Source organism: Aulonocara stuartgranti (assembly GCF_965226115.1).
Source record: "Aulonocara stuartgranti genome assembly, chromosome: 5".
Lineage (NCBI taxonomy): Eukaryota > Metazoa > Chordata > Actinopteri > Cichliformes > Cichlidae > Aulonocara > Aulonocara stuartgranti.
Genome location: NC_138943.1, coordinates 13,561,041 through 13,576,929, shown reverse-complemented (window position 1 = coordinate 13,576,929; position 15,889 = coordinate 13,561,041). Strand labels below are relative to the sequence as shown.

Genomic DNA, 15,889 nt, shown 5'->3' with positions numbered 1-15,889 from the left:
CAACTGTTAGTGTAGTTGTCAGAAAAGGAAAACGGATCCTCTTTGCTGCCCTGATCAATGTCAAAACAGCATAATTACTTGTATTTTGGAAAGCTATGCAGCCTTCTCTGATCTTAAGGGACCATTTTTCAGATGGAAGTTATTAGCCAGCTTCTAGTATTTCATCCCCATAATCCAATGTTGATGCTCTGATGACCACCTTCTAAGCTGTTGGCAGTGGATTTCTCAAATGTGAGGAAATAAATGTGTTGACAACAGCAATATATCTCAACTGTGAACTGTTTCCTAACTCATTTTTCAGGTCTCCATTTCTTTATTATCTTAACCACCTTAATCATGTTCAAAAGCTGAGAAACTGCTGTGAATCTGCATTGTGACTATAGGAAATTTAAAGGCTAAGTATTTGTTAGTCTCCTGCCTTGTCCTCCTACAAATTCAGTTCATATTCCTCTACATTGGCAATTAAAGATATTTAATATTGGCCTTTAAAGATGCAGGAAGAGAGATGGATTGAATTCTACATCAGGTTGTTGCCACTATTACCACAAAACAATGAGTTGCAATAGCGGCAAAGATTTTCACTGCTTAGTAACATTTTCAATAGATTTTTTTCAATAAATTGGCTTTATGACAAAGTCTGGTTGGAGGCCTAGACTGAAAAATAATGTTTTGACAGATGAAGCAGTATGCTATGGTCTAATTATGAACAGTTTTCTCTCCTTCTGCAAGCTTTCCATCTTTCTGGTAGAAGTTAATCTTGATTTCATCTGTCCAAAGAATTATTTGCAGAATTGTCCAGATTTTTGTAGATATTTTTTAAATTTTTTTGGCCAAGCCAAGTGCAGCCTTCCTGTTCTCAAGTGTACCCAGGGGTGTACATATTGATCTAAAGCCCCCTGTGATTCCATTCATGAAGTTATGATAATGATATTGCTACCTCCTCATGAGTGTTGATGGCTCTGTGAGATGGCATCCGGGCGTCTGATTCTATTCAATCTTTTAAATCACGGCTTAAAACATATCTGTTTGAACTTGCTTTTTCTACCAGTTAAATACTGGCCTTGTTTGCAGTGAGTTATTCTATTAATTTTTCTGTCTGTCTTGCGTTGTCTTGCGTTGTCTATGTTCTCTATCACTGTGTTTGATGGTACAGCTTTACTTTGCTATAGCTATGTGCTATAGTTTACTCTTATTAGTGGTTTTTACCTGTGAACATAATTCCACACTTATATGACTCTGATATTATAGTGTTAATTGTTTTATTCTTTTATTCTTTTATGTAAAGCACTTTGGCATGCCCTTGGCTTTTAAATGTGCTCTATAAATAAAGATTGTTGTTGTTGTTGATGTGTTAAAGGTATTTTTCTTCATTAATCATTTAATTGTCTTTTGTGATTTTTCAGGCCTTTTGATGTTGCTGAGGAGTCGAGTGCATTCCTTCTTTTTGAGAACCTGCCAGATTGTTGCTCCTAAAGTTTTTGCTATCTCTTTGATAGGTTTGTCTTGGTTTTTCAGCCTAATGGTGGCCTTCTCCACTTGCATCAACATCTCTTTGGCCCAAAGTCCAAAAACGTCTTTTCTCAGATCTTTTATCCACCCAATCTGTCATGGAATAATGAAGCCACAGGGTTTACCTGGTCCTGAAACTGCTCATCACTCAATGCTAAATTACTGTGCATAAACATGGCTTTAATTCTTAAACAGTACATTCGATGCTTGCTTTAAAAATCTTGAATTAAAGCTGAAAGTCTGCACTTTGCTTTGAGGTGACTGGTGTTGTGATTTGGCACTACATACTTGAAACTGAACTGAAAATTGACTTTTATGTATTTTTAAAAAATCCACCGTGATGTTGTTTAGAGGCAAAATTACAAAATTGTGTCATTCCACAAAGACATATGGACCTAATTGTATTCCCCAACCTCTCATCTAAGCACTGTTGTTGTATTTTTCCAATATTCTTAATTTCTAAGCAGCCAGTGGATGTTTTCTTTTTTGCTTGTTAGCAATTACTGAAAAAGTCAATTCTGGTATCCTTGAATATTTTATGTCCATTTTTTAACTTGCAATGGTGTATCAGAGCCAAGAAACAGAAAATTGCCATACTGAGGAGAAGTAGTAAATTCTTGAGAAACAAAGAAATAATAAATTCTCTGATATTAAAGTTACAAATTGGTGGGAGAAAAACTAGGGAAAAAACAGCAGACCCACTTAATTTCTCTTTACTAGGTTGACTCCACTTTATCATCCCACTGACACCTTTGAACAGGAAGTGCCACGTACAAACTTTCATGAGAAGCTGCAACAGCACACAGAAGGCCTTATTCTTGGTCAGTACCACATTCACAGGTATGTTGCTTTAAAATCCTAATGCTTGTGAAAAAATTGTGGTACTAAGGTAAAATCGTAAGTGTTTGCATATTGCATCTCGTGCAAGGTATAATTTGGTAAATGCTCCCTTGCAGCCATAATTATGTCAAGTGGCGGTGTCTGTGATGTGATGAGGCTGGCTTGTTCAAGAACACCATCAGTGAAGTGATGGTGTCCTTGAAGGGGGGAAAAAAACCTCTCCCACACACTTCTGAGAATTGTACCGCTCTCCCCTGGCTGTGATTTTTTTCCCCTTGGTCCAGGAAAGGCCCTAAGATGCAATTGTAGATCACTCCACTTCCATTTTGATTATTTATTTGATACAGTTACCATTTGTCCCGGGTATGTAAACTATGTATCTAACTATTCAGAGAAGCTATACAATTAGGCTTAATAGCACACACATTTACTAAATGAAAGCCTCTAATGTGCTATTTACGGTTATTAGGGCTAATGACTGACACATTTCCACCAACAAATACTGATGTTTCAGTTGATGGCAAAATAAAGTGTAAATGAAAACCATATTGGTGTGTGGAAGACAGGCTTCTGCTGGCTCTGGTGGTCAACTAAAACTATAACCACATGGAAATGCAGTGAAACCTCAACCAGCGCAAACAGTGAAGATAAAGAAAAGAGCTTTCGTTTAAGGAAAAATAGTTGGCATTTACTTAAAATATGACAAACAAGAGATTTAATGATTACCTGCATTATTATAGATCAAATGAAAAGGCAAAATCAGCAGCAGCTGCAACATTAAAGTGATTTGCACATCAATAAATATAATTCTGAAAAGTCTCATTCCACATAATGGGGACACTTACTTTAGTACTTTTATTAAAATCTTTAAAATGTTTTATTTAAATATTTTTAATACAACATGTCCACTATTAAGCTACAGTCAGATTATTACTTTTTCTCTAGTAAACAATCTAAATGCTTTTTTCACCAGTTCTCTACACAAATTTCTAAATAAACATTTTTGTCTCCAGCTGTGTTCTTGGTCCCCTTGAGTCAAACCATTTTTAAAAAATCCTGGAAACACCCATGTTGTTCAGCTGGAAACTTGAAAAACAACTCATCAGATGGTGCAGGATGAAAATACAGCCACAAATTTTATAAGATTGTGTTGCTTGAAATAATATGTGCAGTGCGATATCTGTGTATAATTACATGTTACCTTTGTATGTGAATGTTTCTTGTGTCTTAATGGAAGAACCTGACTGCAAAAGTGAAGAGAAAATGCTTCTTTTAAAAGACTTAGTATTTCTTCTGAGTAAGGCTGTTAAATTCAGTGCAGATAATGGGGATTTCTCCATGAGTAACTGTTACAGTGGATTTTCATCAGTAGGTTGAAAGTTGGCCCTCATATGATGACACCTTGGTGTAAGAGCACCTTTCCACACTATAGAATACAAAACAGGTGTGGCTGTGTCTTCAGCCTGAAGAAGAAAGAGCAGCTTTTCATAGCATGACAGTTACTTTTAAAAATGAAATATGGTCTGAAATTCTCACTCTAGTCACTTCTCTCTGTAGTTTTCTCACATGGCTGATGCAGAGCTGCTTTGGACACCAATTTTAACTCACCTCAGGCTTACAAGGTGATGATATGTCGTGCAAACCTAAACATTTGGGTAACTTATCAAGCATTGTGTCTAAATTAAGCTTGTAATAGATTTACCCAGGTATCCACTTTAAAGGTTCAATATCCTGGAAAAGTATTTCAGTTACGTTTTGTGGCTTTTTATAGACCTTAAAGTATGACAACAGTTACATTTTTAAAATATATAAAATCTCCAGTCCCACCAAAACCATACTGTGTCCAAGTTTGACAAATAGGTTTAGAAAATGTTATATTTTAACCTAAGTTTAGTATTTGTGGGGCTTGCTATTTGTCCTTAGTTTCCTCAGTGCTGTGTTTAGTAGTTACTCTGTGCATTACTTCCTGTTCTGTTTTTATGTAGAATCTGTGTTTGATGTTGAGTTCGACTCCTTCCTTCCTCCCTTTGATTATCTAATTGTCTTCTCCTGTTTCTTGTCATCCAGCTTTGCTCAGTCCCCAATTAGCCTTGAACCACAAATGAGTTCAACATACCAGACTATCTTTCTATTATCTATAATTATAATTTGAAGCTTTGAAAAAAGCCAGCAATTGCAGAAATGCAATCTATGCAACTCAACAGTCACAATTCTACCTAAACACGAGAGAATCTGATTGCTTATAACTGACTTTTTATTAAATGAATGTGTTAAAGACTTTTTTTATTCTTTCTTGTGAAGGCTTGTTGGCAGTTAGTAAATAATAATCATAAAAACAGACTCCAAATGAAGGCTTAGACTCCACGGAGATTTGGTATAAGGCCTTTAAGGATAAACAGGTGTCCTGTTTGAGAAAATGGAAGCGTATTGAACAATAGCATTGTTGTAAAATTGTTTGATTTCAATTGCAAATGGATTTCACTGTACTCCTAGAGGTCGACCCAGATAGCTGCCTAACAGGGTTCTAGTTGTGTCTGAACTTTCTTCCTGATGAAGGAGAGTTTCTCCTCTCAGTCTGAGGGTTTGCTTAAGAGGAAATTACTGGGCTTTTTTCTTTGACACCATAAGGTCTTGACCTTACTATATAAAATGCCCTGGTATGACACATGTTGTGAATTGAAGCCCGTATTGAAATTGTCTTTTAGCTTAGGGAGGTAGGCAAGGCCCTGACCTTAATTAAGAAAGCATGGGTCTAAATTTGTCTGTTTTCTAACAGCACTTTTAAAGGCTAAAAACCCTTTGGGGATGAGAGAGAGAGAGAGCTATTTGGGGTTATTGCCCTGTTTTCTACGATTTGTAAAAATCGTAAAATGTTGTTTATCTCTGTTCTTTCCGAAATGTTGAAACTTTGAAATGCCACTACATTGTATGTTTGCTGCAACTTTGACATCTGGACTGTGGTCAGAAAATTGCAACTGCTGAAAATAGGATAGTTTGTGGAAAGCACTACTGTTAGTTAAACTAAGGCTATGGATGAACTCTTTGTCCAAGTCACACTCAGTGTCACAAGAGTCACAAGCTCTTGTGACTTCATCTTGTGACACAAGATGAAGTCACAAGAGCTTGTTCTTCTGAGATGACAAATCCATCTGTTTCTCTTCTGTCAGTGAGATCTGAAGCTATAAACAAGGGTTTTGGCACCTAAATTTCATTCACAGGGAGCTGGTTCATTTGGAACATTTTCTGTTGCCTCCCAAGCTAGCTCTGTCACTCATCAAACGTGGGATTATAAGGATTTTAAGGAAAAGGTCTCAGCGCAGACAACAGATTTCATCAGCAGTCAGTGTTTCCACAAACAAAGGGGATTAAAGTGGAGTCTTTTTACAGGCGCCAAGTTAATGCCTTTGCCTTCAAAACACCAGACATCTAATCCTCATGTATGTTTTTCCCACATGTAATCCTCGCAACAATATTAGTGTGCTTACTTTTCATTAGTGTACTCCAGTGCCATTACAGAATCATGGGCATTCATTTTAATGAGATGTAGAACTATTAAAGGTCCTAACCTTTCTTAGAAGTCAAATGAGGGTAAGCTTTTCAGTTTGTTTTGTTGTTGTTGTTCAGGTTTTATTACTTCGTCACATTTGCTTTACAGATCAAAATATATACAGTGAACATTGTTTTGGTCTCCTTTGTTGATGAGAACTTTTAATTTGTATAGGATGGTTGTCATTACTGAGGGTTTGTGCTGGACATGGTTTCAATTAAAGCTGAAATATGAGTCGTTTTTTTTTTTTTAATTGGTTTTTCTGTACACAGTGGTTTTAGTACTGTGCTATTCATGCACATCTAAGCAAATGCTTAGGGACGGTAGTTTGATGTGCTGGTGGATGTGTTGGTATGCTGATTAATACCACTATGTTAAAAACTATATGGGAAACTTCATTATTTGTAAATCTCCACACCCCAACCCCAAAACACAGAATAGGTGGTGTGTTTTTAATAGCGGTTCCTCTTCGATCAGGTTACTGGTCACTCTCTCTTCAAATCATGTTCCCAGACAATCTTACCATTCGTGACTCAGGTAACTTACCCTGGGTTGGGTTGAATGCTAATATGTACAAGAATGAACCAGGTTTCACTGGCGATTAAAATGATCCAGCGAAGACTGACGTTCAGCTGCTTCCTTAAGAAGAATTATGAAGTAATCAATTGCAGGCATGTGATGACCCACAGGTGTGTGGAAGCCAGAAGGCGATAACTGAGGCAGAGTCTTGACAAAACACTTAAACTAGTACACATGCGCACGCACACACACGCACGCACGCACGCACACACACACAGAGATACTGGGAAAGGAGAGAGGAGGGAACAGAGAACTTAAAACACTATGCAAACAGAAAAAGGCAGGTTCACACAGTGAGGGCTGAGGGACCATGACACCAAGTCTACAATCATTTCCACAAAACCAAACATACTTTTCCTTTTTTTTTTTTTTTTTTTTTTTTTTTGCCTGTCCCGTTTGGCTCTTTTGCCATCAGAATTGTTGTCTAAAGGCAAAGAAAGATGCCCAACGGATTTACTTTACCAAATTGACCATCCCAGCCTTGCCGTAATGGTCCATTTGATTCACCTTTTATTGTTTATTTTATTTTCACTTACTGAATACGGGACAGACTTGGCTGGGGGAAAGAAGGGGAGAAAGAAAGAGGGAAAGAGAAACAGCTGAGAAGAGGGACGGGGGAGAAGGGCAAAAAACAAAAACCAACAGAATGAGCACAGAAAAAAAAAGAAAAAAAAATGCATATATCAATCACCTGGATCACCTGCTGAGAAAGAAAAAAGAAAACAAGCAGAAGAGAACAAGAGTAATAGAATAAACAACATCACAATGATATATGGGAATATGACAGTAAATACTAAATATTAAACATTATTGTGCAGCACATAAGATCAACAGAACACAGTGTGCTTTGAGGTAGGAGCCAAAAAGGGTGTAGTTTGTGGGTGTGATCACCCGTGTGTACACCTGTGAGCATGGACGCGCTTGTTTTTTTGTTTTTTTTTAAAGGTTCCTTCATGTAATGATCTGCTAGAGGGTGTGGGGGGGGCACAGCCCCGTCCTCCAGGGCATGAAGCAGGTATGGAGGAGATCAAAACTCCAGACATCCAGAGGCCCCCAGAACATAAGAGACCAAGGAAGACCAACAGAGGGGCAGCCGCGCCACTGTCCCAGAAAGAGCTGAGGAGAGTCCCAGATGAGCAGAAGCCAGGGGGAGTTGCAGTGACGCGCCCGTGAGCTCCGCCGGCAGCCAGCCTGAGGGACCGAGCCCCAGGCCGAGAGGCCGGGGGCACCCCACCTCCGAAGTGGCCCGAGCGAGCCCCAGGCTCCAGGCCCCGATAAGCGGCCGCCAAGGAGTGAGCCGGTGTGTACCTGGACGCCCATCCCCGGACACAAAGAACCACCAACGCACCGATGTCTGAGGGAGTCCGCCACTGGCAGGGGAAGTGGTAGTAGGGGGAGATAGGCCTCCAAACCTTGGAGGGCCTGAGATGTCCCCAGAGAGGTGGCGTCTGACACCTCTCTGGGGCGATCGTGGCTCAAGAGTTGGGAGTTCGCCTTGTAATCGGAAGGTTGCCGGTTCGAGCCCCGGCTTGGACAGTCTCGGTCGTTGTGTCCTTGGGCAAGACACTTCACCCGTTGCCTACTGGTGGTGGTCAGAGGGCCCGGTGGCGCCAGTGTCCGGCAGCCTCGCCTCTGTCAGTGCGCCCCAGGGTGGCTGTGGCTACATTGTAGCTTGCCATCACCAGTGTGTGAATGGGTGGATGACAGGTTGTGTAAAGCGCTTTGGGGTCCTTAGGGACTAGAAAAGCGCTATACAAATACAGGCCATTTACCATTTACCATTTACCAACCTGACATATAGACACAGACATACAGGCACACACATATACAAACATCCATTCCCACCCTCATGCTCTCATATGCACTTACTCCACACTCAACCAACGTGGAGACAGACATAAAGAGACGCTGTACACACGATCACACTCCCCAAGCGTACTCTACGAACCGGGTCTAGGTACCCTTGCCCCTGGAGGGGGGAACTGCACCCAGACCCAGGTGGTGTTACCCTTTTCCCTGCGGTGGGGGGAGGCAGACCGCCCCGACTCCGCAGCAGCAGGGAGGCCCCACACCCTAGACCGCAGTCGGACGGCCAACTCCTCCTCCTAGCCCCCCCCCCCCGCTCCAGCAGGCCGCAGAGAATGGGGGGTGAGAGAAGACTCCAAACCTCCCTCCGCCCGCTCATATGTAGTGTTGATGCATGTGTGTTCTAAGGTGCATTTAAAACCCAGGAGGGCATGGAGCTACCTGCCAGAGAGCAGCAGGTAAGCGCATAGTCCCTCCTGCTAGCCCTCAATGTCTACGTGTATTTAACATTTAGAGGTGGGCAACGACGCCAGGGGTGGGGTGTACACCCTGATGGTACTTTGGATTCCGTGTATCGTGCCCACCCCCAAGATCCAATATGTATGTGTAATGAGAGTGTGAGTAATGTGAATGTCTAAGTTGTGGGATAAAATTGAGGCAGAGGCAGCCAGAAGGGGACGGGGGGGGGTAGCCTCCTCTGCACCCTGGTGACATACCCCTACTCCAAGGTCCTGCATGTGTGGGTGGTTGTGGTGGAGCGGGAAGAGGGAGGCAGCTGGAGATGGGGAGGGAAGGAAGGGAGGGGCAAGTGACCCCTCCCTGGGGCCAGCTCCCCCGCTGACCCCAGTAGGCACCCCCATACTCCACGACCCACCAGGGAAAGGGGGCCCAGGCCCATCCAGACTGGGGCCCAGTGCAGCAGCGCCTCCCGGCCCCACAGAGCCCGGGACAGTCCACCCAACCCCACCACAGAGAAAACTGCACCCACCCCACCATCCACTCATCTTCCAGACTACATAAGACAATAAACACCCAGGCTGAGATCTTCTTCCACCTCTCCTGTATCTCCCCCTCCTGCAGAGAGAGTTCCTGAAGAGAGGAAAGTTCCTGCAAGATGTGACAATCTCCCCCACCAGTTGAATAATAATAATAATAATAATGGATTGGATTTATATAGCGCTTTTCAAGGCACCCAAAGCGCTTTACAATGCCACTATTCATTCACTCTCGCATTCACACACTGGTGGAGGCAAGCTACGGTTGTAGCCACAGCTGCCCTGGGGCAGACTGACAGAAACGAGGCTGCTATATCGCGCCATCGGCCCCTCTGGCCAACACCAGTAGGCGGTAAGGTAAAGTGTCTTGCCCAAGGACACAACGACCAGGACAGAGAGCCCGGGGATCGAACCGGCGACCTTCTGGTTACAGATACGCTTCCCAACCCCCTGAGCCACGGTCACCCACAAAGAGTTGAAGAGCCCCCCAGGTGGCTCGATGCACCGGCGACACCCTGCTCCAGGGCTGGGCCCCCATGCACCCACCCGCCCACAACCCCGGCAACACACCAACCAGGACCCAAGCCCCTGAGGCCCGGCCCGGGCCCCAGCCCAGAGACGGAGCGCCCCCAGAACCTCACGCCCATCCCGGACCCACCCAGGGGCAGCCAGGCTACCAGGTCAGTAACCCACGTCCGTCAGCACAGACCCTCCCCTAGCCCCGCTGCACGCAGCCGCGAGGAAACAGTCACCTGAGAGCCAACAGAGCCCCTAACCGGACATGACCGCTACCCCGGGTTGAGCCCCCCAAGGAAGATGCCTCCGGGGAACCCCCCGACGCCCTAAGCCTGTCCCTACCCCCACACCAATCACAACAGTGAAGGCGGGACCAAACTATGACCCCCCACCCCCACTAGGTGATGGAGCTGATCAAAGGAGCCCAGAGCAATTGATCTGATGTGGTGGCAGAGGCTGTATCAAGACTAATGTAATCTAATAGATAATTTCTATATTGGTTAGAATTAAGATTATTTTTATTTTTCCAGTTCATGAGGACTGTTTTCTTGGCTATGCATAGGGCAGTGAAAACCATATGGGCGATATTCTTTTCTGAAGTGACATTATCTAAGCTGCCCAACAAACACACTAAGGGGGAAGTTGGAATGTTACATTTCAGACACTTCGATAAGTCTTCACATATCTCGCGCCAAAACTTCTGAACTGGTGGACAGAACCAAAGAGCGTGGATATAATTGTCCAGTGAATTGGTTTGGCAGTGTGAGCAGTTGTTGGTAGACGTAAAGCCCATCTTGAACATCCGATGACCTGTATAGTGCACTCTATGTAATATTTTGTATTGAATTAATTGAAGATTGGGATTTCTAATTAGATGAGAGGTTTTTAAGCAAATCTGAGACCAGAAGTTTAGGTCTAAGTTAACTGATAAATCCGCTTCCCATTTTGCAATAGGAAGTGATATTGATTCATCTGTTTTAGAAAGCATTCTGTATATTTTGGATAGTAATTTGGGGGTTTTAAGAGTAATTTGGGGGTTTTAAGAACAAAACATACTTTTCCAATTTCCCTGCTTGCAGACTAATAACCTCTCTCAATTTTTAATTTCAATGCTAATTTCATGTCGTGAATAATTGAATCCATACCTAGAAGTAATAATTTTGTAAAAATAAGCAATATTATTGCAGATTAACCTATTCAGCAATATGTAAGGTAGAAAAGATTACCTTTTACCTTTTTCTTTTGGCAGACCAGTAAAATGCTGATGTTTGATCAGTGTGGGAAAATGTTACATCAGATGTGGCATGGAGACAAGAAAAAAGAAAACCACCAAAACAAAGAAAGAGCAAAAACACAGCAATGCTGTAGCTAGAGGGGAATGATGCAACACAATTTGAGGTTAGAATATAACAATGTAAGGGCTGTAGTTAAGGTCACAAGTAGTATCTAAATATATAAATCCCCCTGTTTGAAGCATTTAAAGGCAGTCTTTCCCATGAATTTGAATATATTCATTTGAAGCTTTGTCTCTGCAAAGTAGTAAGCCCCTTCTCACGTGATACCCCAAATGCTGCAAGGGGTCAAGAACAACTCCTAAATATTTTTTTTAAAGTTTCAGAGAACAGTCAAACTAGAGTATGTCACTGACAGTCAGGTTTAACTTTTTCCACATGGTGAGAGAAACCAGGCTTCTGCATTATGCTTCAACTTGGACTCAAACTCAAGAAGCTCCTTTAATTGAATACCGACTGCAGAAATGATTGATACAGTAATAAAATGCATTAACAAATTGTGGAAGAATTTTAGAAAAGTATTCCTAAATGTAAAATTGCTTTGACTATCTTATTGTGTACAATATATAATTTCATCAAATGATTCACATCTAATCTGAATTCAGATTTGAAGAAATCTCTGTGTGTGAAGAACAAGGCTAAAAATCAGTATTAAATGACCATCAGGTGGCACTGTGTCAAAAACAGGCACGATTCTGTCATGGAAATCATTACGTGGGCTCTTCACATTGCCATCGGCAAATGTAGGTTAAAGCTCTATCATGCAAAGAAAAAGCCTTGATGCATGCTCAATCATCCGGGTAAGGAAATCCCAAAAAGTTGATTCTGTTCGTCAGGACGTAGCATTTTCAGTGGGAGAAACACTTCATCAGACTGACTTCTTCAGTATCAGCTGACTGCCGGTTTCCCAAACCTGACAAACAGTACATTTGCACAATGACTCAAACTAGCCCCACTAACAAACAATGGGCTGTAAGGTCACTTTCTTTATCATTAATATGTAAATTGTCAGCAGGGAGTCAAGGAGGCCATTTAAGTCAAAGACTGTCTCTGAATTGAGAAGGGGACCAAAGGGTACATCTTTCATCATCTTACAATACTGAGATTGCAGCCATTTCCCAACTCTCTCTGAATGGAATTCATGACCATTGATCAATGGTTATTGATCAATTCACTTGAAGAATTCACTTGGATGAGTGACGAAATGTTTTTCCAACTGAAAGCGCTACGTCCGAATGAACAGAATCAAATTTTTGGCAAAGAAAAAGCCATCTGAAAATATGATCCAGTAATGCCACTGTCTTTTCTATGGACAAGGCAAAGTGGAAACCTAGGTTCAATCAAAATCTACCCCTCTGATGCGGGCATTCCTTGGTGAATATGGAATTTGCTGAAATGCACCATAAATGCTATATACATGCTTTGGAATTGGCTGGATGGGAGATGTTCCCATTATTGCATATTTTAGTAGGACAAAAGTAGGCTGTTGTTAAAAGAAGATGGGAAGCTGCACAATGATAAACATGTTGCTGTCATTACGTTAAAAATGGCAATCTTATTAAATGCTACATTTTCATAGTTCAAACATTTGATGTTTTCTATGTTCTATTGTGAACAAATATGGGCTTGTAAGATTTGAAAATCACTGCATTCTGTTTTTATTTGCATTTTACACAGTGTCCATGCTTTTTTGAAATTGGGTTTATATTTAAAAATTTTCAGAATTGAGCATCATAAAAGTTCAGCTTTGTTCAAAAGTACATGAAACAGGAGATGTTGGCTGTCCGATTGGCCTCCCTGCTGCTGCGGAGCCTGGGACGGTCTGCTTGCCTCCACTCCGGGGCGAAGGGTAACATCTCTTGGGTCTGGGTGCTGTTTCCCCCTCTGGGGGCGAGGGTACCTGGACCTGGGGTATAGAGTAAATCAAATCAAATCAAATCAAATCACTTTTATTGTCACATCACATGTGCAGGTACATTGGTACAGTACATGTGAGTGAAATTCTTGTGTGCGAGCTTCACAAGCAACAGAGTTGTGCAAAATACAATAATGTAAACAAGCAAAATACAAGAATGGCTACATCTGAAACTAATAAATATATGTACAATATATAATAGTATATGCATTTCTGGATGTGTATACTAAATATTTTTCTACGTGTGTGTGTGTATATACATATTTTACAAATTAAATAGAGTAAACAATAAAATAAAAAATGTAAAAATATACAGAGTTGAGACATGTGCAAAACAGTGGCGTTACTGTACAGTATGGAGTGCATAATGTTGAAGTTCCAGTAGTGAAGCTGAGGTGTCTATGACATGTTCAGCAGTCTGATGGCCTGGTGGAAGAAGCTGTCTCTCAGTCTGCTGGTTCGGGACCGGATGCTGCAGAACCTCCTTCCTGATGGGAAGTAGTCTGAACAGTTTATGGCTGGGGTGACTGGAGTCCTTGATGATCCTCCCCACTTTCCTCTGGCACCGCTTCCTGTAGATGTCTTGGAGGGAGGGAAGCTCACCTCCAATTATCCGTTCAGAGCACCGCACTACTTGCTGGAGAGCTTTGCGGTTGTAGGCGGTGCTGTTGCCATACCAGGTGGTGATGCATCCAGTGAGGATGCTCTCAATGGCACAGTGATAGAAGGTCCTGAGGATGCGGGGGCTCATGCCGAATCTTTTCAGTCTCCTGAGAAAGAAGAGGCGCTGTATGTTTGGGGAGTGTGATTGTGTGTACATGTCAATTTATGTCAATCCTTACGTTGGGTGAGTGCTGAGTGTTTGTATATGTGTGCATGAGGGTGGGAATGCATGTTTGTGTCTGTGTGTGCCTGTTTGTCTGTGTCTATATGTCAGGTCGGGTCTTAGACTCCACCTCTCTGGGAACTCCCAGGCCCTCCAAAGTGTGGAGGCCTATCTCCCCTCACCACACTCCCTGCCGGTGACTGATGCCCTCAGGGGTCGGTGCATTGGTGGTTCTTGGTGTCCGGGGCTGGGCGCTCAGGTATGTACCAGCTCACTCCCGGTGGCTACTTGGCGGGGCCTGGCGCCTGTTGCTCGGTCAGGCCTCCTCCGGGGTGCGGGGGGCCCTCAGGCCTTCGGCCTCTGGGCCTGCGGCTCGGTTCACTCTGGCACAGCTGGCTGCCGGCAGAGCCGGCGGGTACGCTGGTGCAGCCCCCTCTAGCTTCTGCTCGGTGGCTACTAGGTGACGCCTCGTCTGGGGATCCTCAGCCCTTCCCATGAGGGTGGCACGGATGCCCCTCCGGTGGTCCTCCTTGGGCTCTCGCACTCTGGGGCCTCTGGATGTCTGGGGCCTGGATCTCCTCCATGCCTGCTTCATGCCCTAGGGGACAGGGCTATGGCTCTCTACATCCTCTTGCAGACCATTACATGTGGAAACCATTTGAATACAAGCGCGCTGATCCACACAGGTGTGCACACGGGTGTTCACTGTTCGTAGACTTAAATTACACCTTTCTTGGCTGCTACTTCAAAGCACATTGTGCGCTGTCTGTCCTGCGTGCTGCACAACAACATTGAATATTTAGTATTTACTGCTGTTTACACTTAGCTAGATTAGATGCGATGGTGTTGTGTTTAGTATGTTGCTTTGGTTTTTTTTGCTTGTTTTCTCTTCTTTCTCTCTCAACAGGTGATCCAGGAGATTTTTTTTCCCTTTCTCACTGTCCCTCTCCCCTTCTGTTTTTCTTTTCCTTCCTCTTTCTTTCTCCCTTTCCTATCCCTCACTCATGTCTGTCCTGTCTGTAACAACTGAAAATAAAATAAAATAAATAATAAAAACAAAGGTCGATCAAATGGACCATTACGGCAATGCCACGATGATCCATTCGGCAAAATAAATCCATTGGGTATCCTTGTTGGTCTTCAGACAACAATTCTGAGGCTAAAGAACCAAATGGGACAGGCAAAGAAAAACAAAACAGTACATTAAACAGTTCAATCTAAAGCATCTTAGAAATGAGAATGTTGACTGCTGACTGGATAACACTTCAGATACAAGCACCAGTTATATGCTTGCACCAGATTAGAGAGCTCATTTTACCTATATGAAACCCACTGGTTAACTTACAAATTATAGCAAATCATTATGCAGCTTTTGAGCCTGAATGTGCTGAAACACCCGTTTTGATTTTGGTTTTTCCCCAGAATAATTAAAGTAGTTGTTGTAGTTTTGTAATATACTTGAATCTAATGCATTTCCACAGCTAGAGTTTGTTTTCTATAGTCTGAATCAGATGATAAGTTTGGTTTCTTTGCACACATAGAAAACTACTTCTCTACAAACCACGAAAGAATACTGAGTGCTTTTATTGGCCAGGTTTTTGTGCTTTACGAGCAACCAAAGTTATTACAGCAAGAAGCTACCGTTTTCTGCACTAGTGAATAATGTGGAGAATTTACATCTATTAATTAGAGATGGACCGATCCGATATTACGTATCGGTATCGGTCCGATACTGACCTAAATTACTGGATCGGATATCGGAGAAAAATAAAAAATGTAATCCGATCCATTAAATATCACGAAAGCACCTCACAAAACTTGCAACACGCCGTAACTCACCTCAGAACGTTAGCACGTCGGAGCAGTATGCATCACCTGATAGAGCGGCTGTGGCATGCGGGACCTGTCGGTGGTCTGGATAGCATGTGGAGCTTCGCTAGCAACCCGGCATTTCATCTCCGACAAAGTTATCCCGAGAGAAGTAAAGCAAGTGTGTAAGTCCATCTCTGAATGTTTGTAAAGCATTCCTGCGTTAAGCTTAACAAACGATATATGGAGCGACTG

General features: G+C 42.7%; 1 long non-coding RNA gene across 2 annotated transcripts in view; it reads left to right on the top strand.

The window, feature by feature from the left end:
* Positions 1-15,889, top strand: part of LOC309707057 — a 262,943-nt gene that overhangs the window by 242,854 nt on the left and 4,200 nt on the right. The window contains exon 1 of one of the 2 annotated variants that reach the window (XR_014276903.1): positions 15,782-15,819. The exons of the other annotated variant lie outside the window; for it this stretch is intronic. This is a non-coding gene — a long non-coding RNA (uncharacterized lncRNA). Of the gene's footprint in view, positions 1-15,781; positions 15,820-15,889 lie in introns of those variants that run through there. 2 annotated transcript variants of the gene reach the window in all.